Raw genomic sequence first — 10,357 nt, forward strand, 5'->3', positions numbered from 1 at the left:
ATGAAAATAATTTATTAGAGAAGGATCATACCTCTTGCATTTGTATATATTGTATAAGGTGGTAGCAAACAGTAAACTAAACAGCTACACTTATGAAAATAGAATTTATGAAGGCCCTATACTTTAAAGTAGCAATAGAGATAGAAGACTGAAAAGCGCTGAAAATAATCTATCAACTACAACTAAAGACTATTGGGGAACAATGGACAATATAAAAGAGATTAAATAAACAATGAACAACTAGGAAGATGGCAGAAGATTTCCAAACCAGAGTTGTTTATAGAACAGTTATAGACTGTTTTTAAGTGTTGATAATGTGAGAATTACAATATTATCATATCTTCTATGTAATTGTACATAGATTATTTTGTAAATCCTCAACCTCAATGAAAAACAGTGATTTTACAAAGTTCCAAATTAAAAAAAACCAAAAAGCATAGACTATTATAAAGAAGATATAACAGGTGAATCAAATAACGTTTCAAAAAACTTCCTAGTTAAACAATGTACACAGCAACATTTTACAATGTGATCCTTAAAGAGGAAGATTATACATTGCAGAGAAAAGCTGCATTTTGGTATAGAGACACACAAGTTTATCCTAGGTATGTCATCCTGGAAACGTCTTTATTTTTTTGAACCTCAGTGTCCTCAAATTAGACGTTTTTAAAATTAATGACTAATCAGAGTATTGTATTCAATAGTATATTGTATCTTGGCATATAGTGTATACTGATATTGAAGTATTGTACAGTGGGTACAAAAGCCAAGTAAAAGAGGATAAATAGCAAATAGTGTTGGAAAGAAACAGAACCTACTTTAGTTTTTGAGTTTAGACTCATTCTTACACAAGATTAATACCACTTTCAAAAAGAGAATTGTGATTTTTGTCATTCTAGGCCACTGCTTCTTAGAGTCAAACTTGATTTTTAATACATCCTGTTCAACTTTTGTAGAAAAAGTTCGATAGATAGATAGATATAGATAAAACACTAAGTTTAGCCTCATTTCTAGGCCCAAGTTCAAACCCAGATGTTCTTCCTATCAGATAACACTTGTCAGTCATTCTAACCTAGCATTGATCTTTTATGCTGCCCAGGTCATGGCTTAACATGTTTTCAAATTTTTAACTTTATTCAATTTTTATAGTATAGTTTTAATTTTCAGAGTTACCACTGAATCTCAGGGGAAAAATAAATATGCATTATTTGTGATGTTCAGATTTTCAAAAACGTTTTCAAGGCCATGATCGTTAATGACTGTATAATCATTATAATTTTATAGACATAATGTCTACCTATTGTTAAACTACCCTCTACAGGATTACATTTAAAATCAAAAACAGCAAAAGGAAATATTTTTCAGTCTTCTTCAATAATTAATTTTTGTTCCTAAGAATTTGCTGTACTAAAATAATTTTGCTTGTGTTTACACACTTGTGGATTTGAATCATACATTATTCATGTAGGCCTTAAGGGAAAACTGTTCCATTAAAATAAAAATGAAGTCTGTAAAATCTAATTAGAAAATAATTACCAAGAATGCAAAGAAGTAAGAAATATTTCAGACTTTTAAAAATGTTTCTTCTGTATAAGTCTTCCATTTGGTTATGACTGTTTATATTGAATTGAGGGATTCAGTATTTAATGTGGATTTAGTACATCTAATAAAATTCTGGAATCAATTTCTTCTCTTAGATGAGGCTGACTCCAGTTGCATTCACTTGAGAGTGTGCCCTCACTCATATTCCACTGGGGAAACAGAAGCAAGTCCATCAGAGAGAATCTTTATCAATTCTTCTTTGTAAAAACTCATATATTTTGATAATAAACTAGAGAAGCATTTTAATTTTGACAAGCTAAATTCATCTCCATTGCAAAGGAGAATTTATTTCAATTTGTACATGAGAATAACATTATGAAAAACCAATTATACAAAATAAGAATACAAATAAAAGAAAATATTATGTCAACTTATGAAACACCTAAAGCAGCAAATTCAGAAGCATGGCAATGCCAACATTTTTGAACATTTTAAAAAACTATCTTACATTGAGTGAAAATGTGAAAAATAAGTTTGACTGTTTTCAGATTTTTTTAATGTGAAAAGAATGTATGAGTAGTTCACAATTTATTCAGAGTTTGTGATTGCCTCACATAAGGTCACAATAAATGTATAAACATTGTAGAGGAAAAGCTGACTTTGTATGGCCTTTCCTTTCCTATTGTGCACAGTAGAGGGTAGAGGTGGTGGAGAAAGAGCTCTCTCTTTTCCTCTTCATATATGGCCACTAATCGTGTCGTGAGGGCCCCAACCGCATGACCAGATTTAACCCTAATGACCTCCCAAAGACCCCAGCTTGAAATACCATCACACTGGAGGTTAGGGCTTCAATATAAGAATTTTGGGGGGACACAAACATTCAATCTATAACAAGACATCAAAAGATTGGGCTAAAAGATATATGGCAAGTATTCCTATATTCTAAAATGGAATACTAGGTACCCTTTAGGGATTTAAGAAAGAAGTGGTTGAACTTTTTATTTATTTATTTTAAGTACTGTTTTCATAATTACTTCTATCCTCAGTCTATCTTCCTATTGAGGGTATAAAAGAGTTGAAGTTAACGAGGAAAGAAAAAAAGTACACTTGAAAAGAAAAATTAGATGTTCCCTGTCTTTTTCCTTCTTCTGCTTATGAGTGGACAGATAGGACATCTCTCACCATGCTGACAAATATCCCTGGAGTTTGGGAACAGTAAATAATGTTCAGCTCCTGTCTGGGTAGCCTGAGGTTTTCATATCTTCCTAAGATGGCAAAATAGGGAGAAAGGAAAGACTTCATTGGAAGCTAGCTACACTTGTATAATTTTGGATTGTTTCTCATATACCAGATGTGTGCCTTGCAAAGAGGGAGCCAGGCTGATGACATTTAAAGTGCTGCTTCAGACGATTGTCTGGAAGAGACAAAAGCAAACCTCTGGATGTCCAGGTACTGAGAAAGTCATAAACACTCAGCCTAAGAAAATACATTGCTTTGGTCAAGAAAATGGAATTTCAATATTCTCTGAGCAGTCAAGTTTCAAGTTAAGAAACTTAAAATGTACCCTAATATACAGTTATCTTTGGCCAGATTCCAAGCCCTTAGGGAGCCAAAATTAAATCATTATACAACCAGGTGAGTAAAAATGTTTCTGCCCTTTAAACTTTCTTTTCTAACCTCCTCTTTCACTGTTTCCCCAGGGAGGTCATGTTTCACGCTTAATAAGCAAGGGAGAAAAATAAAAGACCAAAGTAAGGAAAGAGGAAAAGTCTCCCAAACATCTATTTCCTATTTAGATCTCCAGCTGGAAATAGGCCCAAGTCAGTGAAAAAGAAAATCTTTAAACAAAATTTAGTTTCACTATTACACAGGATAATTTAATTATTGATGACATAAATCTTTTGTGAGGCTGAAAGTAACTGAGGAATTTTTGTTGTTGTATTGAGAAACCACAAAAGTAATGAAAAATTCCTTGAATTTTATCAGAAGAAGGGAAATAATTAGCCTCTCAGAATGGGTTTATTCAAGAAGCATGACAAAAGATAATGTTTTCTCTTGTATCCTGTGGAGTCCCACTCTGTCTAAATCTTGACTCAGCATAAAATGAAGAATATGGCACAGTAATTCTGATACACTAAGACCTAAATATTGTATAATTATAATTCATCTTAACAACAAGTAGTGGTATCTGGGACACGTTAATAATTTGAATGAAAAGAAATTCTCTTAATTTCTCATATTATTCTCTCTCTCCCAGGAGCTTAGACCTAAGTACCAAACTTAGCTGAAGGCTTTCCACAAACTGAAGGCTTTCCACAAAATTTTAAGAAATTCCGTATATATTAACTAGTTTAGTCTTCACAACAATGGGTGTATGTGAAGAAACAGAAACAAGGGAAATTAAGTGGGATGGCAAAAATTAGAGTGATGAGTATCAGAGCCAGGATTTGAGCAATGGGCATGTCGATTCATAACTTTATCTTAAATACCATGCTTTATTGTTTAATTTGTGATATCAGGTGGTCTGGAGTGGTTGAACAACAAATTCCCAAGGATGAAATGTTTATGTCCATTTACGGAAATCATTCTTTCAGCCTCCTTAAATTCATCATGCAATTTGAATTCAGCTGAACCATGTTAGGAAAGTCTCTTAACAAACTCATCAGCAGTTCCTGATACTTCAGTTGTTGATCATCCTCAGAAAAATACTATATTTTTCAAATTCTCAGTGCCCTCACACTTTTGTTTGTTGATCTGACATAGGTTCAAGTATTTAGTTAGATTATCTATCAAAATAATTTTTTGTCAATTGCCTTATAGTTTTAAAAATTATATAATCATTGAGATAGCAAGTTATTCATTACTTAAAAGATGAAATATTAAAGTGTTACTAAGAATTATCTCTTACATCTGAAAAATTTCAAGAAATATATTTTTACTTGAATTCTTGACTGGCTGGCATTATTAATACTCTTGATTTGTGTTTGAATTTGTCTGATGTGTTGTCAGCATCTTCAAAGATAGTGTTTATTTATGAAATATTCCATATACATCTGTGATAGTTAGATTGTGATAGTTAGATTAACGCTCACCGAAGATGTGCACATCGTAATCCCTGGTGTTATGCCTTCAAATATGTTAACATCACACAGGAAAAGGAAATTAAAGCTGCAGATGGAATTAAATTTCTAACCAGCTAACCTTAAAATAGAGAATTGTGCTGAGGGTAAGTGGCTCCAGAAATCCAAAAGCCGAGGGAATATTTTAAAGGACAGTATGCTTTGCCCATGTTATATCAATAGCATTGCAGTGATGAGTCTCCAAAGATAAGGGCCTCCCCAAAAGTGAAAAATAAAAAAGAAAGATAAAAGAAGTTGTAAAAATAATAACAACTAAAAGTTTCCCCCACCTTATACCGTCTTTGGGACTTTATACTGTCCCAAAGAAAATGGCACTTTATACTGTCTTTGGGACCTAGAAACAAGGAAGCCACTCATCTAGGTAAGAAGTAGCTAGTCCCCTGAAAGGAAATTTCTCTCATCCCATTCTGGAGGGAAACTATCAAGTAGCAAATTGGGGTTGAGTTAAACTGAAAGAAAAAGCCAAACTGACCACCCACATTTTCCAGATAATAGGTAGCTGCCATCAATAGACCTTAGCAGAAGGAAAAAGAGGGGAAGGCTTAGCTACTTGTGAAGACTGGAACATGCAGATTTTAATCTCTATACAGAGACCATATTGCAACTTAAAGTTTCTTTAATGATGTTATTACTCAGAATACTCATGGAACTTGCTGAGTTTTCAACCAGAAATTTACTACCAGGGAGGAGAAGGATAAATTTACTACAAATATAGTTAGAGGATGACAAGAGAAAACAGTTTGCATTATGATTAAATAAAAAGTTATGTCTATTCTACATATTTAATATAGTTAAGTAAAATGTATATTAACAGGTAAAAAATAGGTTAAAAATGGAATATTTCTTGGAGACTACCCCGCCTTGAATGCCTATATCTCTTATTCCACAAGATTAACTAGTATTCTGGATTTTGTTTTCAGCTTTTTCTCCCATTTTGTAATAGTGTTAGGTATATGTTAATTATTGAACAACTACAATATAGAAAGAGCCATCAGTATTAAACATTTCTGGGTTCATTGTATTCATATTTTCGTACTTTGAAATGCAGATATTTTAATAAGCTTTTATTTTAAAATCAATGAATGGAAAAGAATATTACGAAAAGAATGTCTCTATGTGTAAAACTCTGCTTTGCTGTACAGCAGAGATTGGCACAGCATTGTAAATCAAGTCAACTTCAGTAAAAAAAAAATAAAATAAAAGGAATAAAATAAATGAATATATTTAGTGTTGTAATGTTATTAAATGTGTATTACAGCTTCCATTCAACTCGATCTTAGACTCACAGACAATTTTGTTTGCACAACGATGAACTATCAATCGAGACTACAAATAAGTAAGTCATGGGCTTTTATTATCAATATAAGGATAATCTATTTGAAAAAAATATATTTGTATTTTCTTTATATATATATCACATATATGTAAACACATGTGTATATATGTATATGTGTATGTGAAATTTAAAAATAGAAACCTGAATAAGAAAGCTATACAATACTAGAATTAAAACTTTCAAGCTCTATTCACATTTTAAAGTAAATCTTCTTTACTGAGAAAATTACCCTGGTAACACATCAATCTGAGTACAACTAAAAATTCAATCTAAATCTCTAAAGCTATATGTTGTAGTTAGATAAAATAGGCAGCCTATTTATCACTTGGTTTTATCAACTGAGTTAAGATTTGTAACAATCCATAAAGACAAATTGAGGAAAAGTTGTTATTTTTTTAGATATTTGAGAATTATTACCCCTCTAAAAAATGTGATATAACATGAATTTTAATAATATCTGTTTAGAAATTTCATGATACTGTGAAGCACTTAATGACTACCTTGAGATATCAACATTGCTTCTACTCCCTTAAAAGAATTTTTACCAGTATGCAATTAGTATTTGCCAAATTATCAATCATTTCAGTGTCCCTATGCTTGTAAATATTTAAGCATTATATCTAATCTCACTCCATTCAGTCAAAAAATGGTTAACTGTGAAAAGACTCTATAGATATTACATTATGTGTTTGCCACCAAATATTACAGTGTTGACAACTTAATTTTTATTATTTAAGGTATAATCTCTATGATCACTTTGCTCCATCATAAAAATCTATGTAGAAAATATCACCATTGTCCATTTAAACTTGTATTTATTTTATCTTATTTTAAACTTAAATTACCATTTAATCTTTTCTCTGAAATATTTCTAACATTTTTAGTGAGCATTGAATAAGAATGTGTATATGTTCATTCATTCACCAGATGTTTTTAGCAACTCTTCCTTCTGAGCACCAGAAAATATGGTATACACTAAAGAGAAAATGATGAAACATAAAATATAGGCTCTACTCTTACTAAAACTTAGATGGTTTGCTAGTATCAGTGCATTAAAGCCTGGTTATTTTATATTCGATAGGAATATTTTTAAAATCAGGATTATTTCTTTATTCAGCAAAATGAATGACTGAATTTGAGCATGCATTAAGTACCAGGATAAAATTATATATATGAAACCTATTCATTTCCTTTCTCCTCAGTCTCTAACAAAAAGAATAGATTATTCTATTTCCAGGATAATTCTACTAAGTAATGAATTATGCTGGAGGCCAGAAAGAATACATATATCATTTGAAGAGAAATAGTTAACAGAGCTATTCTCAATCCCCTATGATACAAACATAACATATTAGTAACATACAGAGACTATGTATTTTGCAGGGGAGAATGATTTCATCTGAGCAAAACTTTTAACATGCTTGCAGCTGTCTATACAAACACAGTAAAAAGGTAAAGGGCTTCCAACATGAACCTTCAGAGAGATATAGTAGCTGGCATCACCAGAAACTGGAATATATGTTTCAAATAATCATAGTATATTATGTAAACCATATTTATGAATTTTCCCGTTCTCAACTGTGGATTCAAAGCTGACAGAAGTAGACTTTAAAACATAAATTTTTAAATTAAAATCAAGAGTTTTCTGATCAAATATTATCGTCCATTTAAGTAGTGTTAACATGTTTAAAATCTCATAAAAATAATCACATACTCGTTATTTCTAGAATATACAGTGGAAAAACTGTGATTATAGTGCACAATGAGGAAAAGAGTCACAATCTAATTTTGAATCCTCAATGGAATTCAGATTTCTTAAATGCAAATTCCAGTATTCAAAACCATATTTATTTTCACTTTAATGCTTACTTTTTAATATTATATTTTTAAAGATTTTATTAACTTTCTAAGCAGAGTACTACTTCTTTTAGAATAATTATTGTTTGGGAAAATTATATTATTTAAATTATATCATTTAAATATGGGTATTTTGGTTCTTGCACTTCTTGGCTTTTGTTCCATTAATATATATCAAAGTAATGTGTAAAATTTATGTGACATTTATCATTGTCACAGATTATTAAATTATAAAACAGAATATTTTCTAATGAAACAAATCCATTAATCTTTATCTACATCTGCAGTATTTTTTACCAAGTGCCTTGACTGTCTTTTCTTAAAACTCTAATATATGAAAATCTAGAGTATTCCACAAATAAAAGTGTCTACATATCTCTTTGTGTGCTGCATTTCACCAAACCTATTTCAAAAATAGGTTTATATCAAAGCAAATAAAATGTGGATAGACATGGCAAATAACTACATAAATTAAAATAGCCATAAACAAAATGATCGACCACATTTCTAAATAATTCTAGTCAGTAAATCTAGCTTTGTAAAGTATATAATTTATATATGTACTGTATTCACCAAATGAAATTAATAAATACTCATGAGCAATGTTGTTAATGCTAGTTAATAATGGCTTGTGAATCCTATCTACCACATGGAAGAACAAAGAGAGAATTTGATCATTCTAATTGTATTTGAGGCTGCATCATTGCACCTTCACTGCATACCTTTCACATCTTAAATTGTAAGAAGGCAGTGTCTAGAGCTTCAAGGCACCAAGTGTGCATCTGTGCACAGTAGTCTTGTGTTTGCTTCTATCCTTCAGGCGTTGTGCACAAGAATACACTGCTTTTGCATGCAGAGGGAAGTCAGATCACATAATTTGTAAACCCCTGTTCTTCTACTTAGTACTAACTTAGGGTTCAAAAGTACGTTTAATCTCTACAGCTCAGTTTATTCATTTGAAAAATGGGAATAAAATTAGTGTAATATTGCATAGTATTCTTGTAAAAGATATTCTTGCATAGTATATCTTAGATATGTGCAAACTATCATGCTTAGCTCATGTAAGTAATCAAAAAACATAGCTCAATTTAATGTTACTATTGTATTGATTAAATTCTTATTAATTTAATATAGTTATTTAATAACATCAGTGAAACTATTTCATTGCAAAATGAATGACTAGGTTTTTTATAATGATATCAATTTTAAAACGTACTTAAAAATACTACTTGTTAGATCTTATTATAATCAAGAGAAGTGTGACTTTGTGGGCTCAAATGATTGAAGTTAAAGCCAAAGAAAAACACATTTACTCATAAATATTATTGTTTCTACTTAGATATTAAAGATTACATTAGCTTTGTTTGACACAGAGAACATAAACAGTTTTTTAAAGAGTCATCACCCAATCATGTCTAAACATTGTGAAATCAGTCTAGAGTGCTTAGAGCGAACCCATGTCTGAAGGAAAGGTATGTACTCCCCACAGCATTCACAGTTAACTCCAGGGAAAGCTCATTTCTTTTTATCACAAAGGAAGGTAAAATTGGGAAAAAATTAATTGTCAGAGCCAATAAGATTACCTGAAGCTATAATAGAAGAGAAGCTAACTAGCGGGGATGGGTGAGGGGAAGAAAGAAAAACATTTATGAAGCATTGCAAATGACCTACTCCAAAGAGGATATAAATATCTCTGAATAAACATGATGTATTTTTACTGATGAAATTGAATTTTATGTATAAAAAGTCCTTCTGATCAGTCATTATTATAATCCATCTAATTAGAGTTAAAGCTACAAGAACAGGTGTGGACATTTTTAATTCTTAATGAATTTCACTGGGAATGCTTTACACATTTACTTTTGAACTAACTAAATTAGATTTCTCAGAGTTATCCATCTTAGTAGCTCAACACATTTCTTCTTTACTCCTTCACAGTCTATTATTCAGGCAGCTAAAATTAAAAGTTGGCTAATATAGAAAAAGTTATTCATTTTTATTTATTAATTCAACCGATACTTATTAAGCACTAGTTGTACCAGACACTAGGAATACAGTGATGAAGAAAACATATTTTTTCATGAAGCTTACTTTCTTGAAGGAGGTTGAAAGTAATCAAGATAAATACGTAAAATGTACAACATAAGTCATAAAAGCAAAGGAGAAAAGTTAAGCAGGGAAAGGAGAATAGGAGGATGTTGAGGAGGTGTTGCAATAGCTCCAAATTTGGAACCTGAGCTACTAGAAGATCAGGTTTACCATTTACAAAAATATAGAAGACTGTGGAAAGAGCAGATGTGTGGGGAATAGCAGGAGATCAGCTCCAGGTGCATTAAATTGCTGATGCTTGTTTGATATTCATTTGGATTCATGAATCTGTTGTTCAAAGGAGAGATGTAGGCTAGAAATAGAAATTTGTGAATGATTAATATAAGTATGTATATGGTATGTAAAATGAGGGAAATGGGAAATGATGAAACTG

General features: G+C 31.2%; 1 long non-coding RNA gene across 1 annotated transcript in view; it reads left to right on the forward strand.

Moving 5' to 3' along the window:
- The window catches only part of LOC114888221, a 148,117-nt gene extending 142,099 nt beyond the window's left edge, over positions 1–6,018 (forward strand). The window contains exons 5-6 of the long non-coding RNA XR_003791739.1: positions 2,894–2,991; positions 5,941–6,018. This is a non-coding gene — a long non-coding RNA (uncharacterized LOC114888221). The remainder of the gene's footprint in view (positions 1–2,893; positions 2,992–5,940) is intronic.
- Positions 6,019–10,357: the final 4,339 nt, after the last annotated feature.

This window comes from Monodon monoceros, unplaced genomic scaffold (assembly GCF_005190385.1).
Source record: "Monodon monoceros isolate NGI ecotype Baffin Bay Population unplaced genomic scaffold, NGI_Narwhal_1 Super_Scaffold_8, whole genome shotgun sequence".
Taxonomy (NCBI): Eukaryota; Metazoa; Chordata; class Mammalia; order Artiodactyla; family Monodontidae; genus Monodon; species Monodon monoceros.